The sequence below is a fragment of the Arachis duranensis genome, chromosome 10 (genome assembly GCF_000817695.3).
Source record: "Arachis duranensis cultivar V14167 chromosome 10, aradu.V14167.gnm2.J7QH, whole genome shotgun sequence".
NCBI classification, from domain to species: Eukaryota; Viridiplantae; Streptophyta; class Magnoliopsida; order Fabales; family Fabaceae; genus Arachis; species Arachis duranensis.
In genome coordinates, this window is record NC_029781.3 from 58461471 (window position 1) to 58462349 (window position 879).

Genomic DNA, 879 nt, shown 5'->3' on the forward strand with positions numbered 1-879 from the left:
AAATATAGGTTCATTAAGTCTATACTGAAACAGTTTAACTTTTCATATTATACCTAACCCTAGTCGCAACTCAAGTACTAACTAAGTTGCCCTAGTTCGTTCACTAGTCTCTGTCTGTTTTTCTGTCGTTAAAACGTTACAGACTTTTTCTTTGGTTTTTATCTTTTCTTTGACTTTTATCTTTCTTTTATCTTTACCTCACTAATATGTTCTTACCACTCCCTAAGTATTTTATGAAGGTAACTAGGAGAATTCTGCACTTAAAGTTGTCTTTCTAAAGCTTTTACGGAAAACTGCCTTTTTCGCATTATTTTATTATTTTTATCAAAATATTATTTTTATTTAAATATTATTATTTAATATTTTATTATTTGTTATTATTTTATCATTAAATTTTCGAAAATTAACTTACCTTTTACCTTTAACCTTTAAAATTCACTTGTTACCACCCGTAACTTTTAACATTTCTACTTTTACCACCCTAACTTTCAGAAATTACCAAACAACCCCTTAAACACCAAAAATTTTACTTCCTTGCCCTTTTTAAGATCTAAGGCCTATTCTTCATTGTTCTTCATCACACTCAAAGTGTTCTTCATGTTCTTCATAAATTCTTCATATTCTTTCTCTGTTTTTACCGGTTTTTCAGTTTTTTCAGCAACCGATTTTTACTACAATTCATAATAAATTAGCAGCAACTAAAACCCCATCTTTTCTTCATGATTTCAACACAAATTGAACCTCAATTTAAGCTTAGGGTTTCGTTTTTCCAGCTGCCCAAGAACATGAACTTTAAAGCTTGAATTTCATCAAATTTCATCAAAATTTCACCAAATTTTCACCAAGAATCAATCATATATGCAACCAATTTTTAGCACA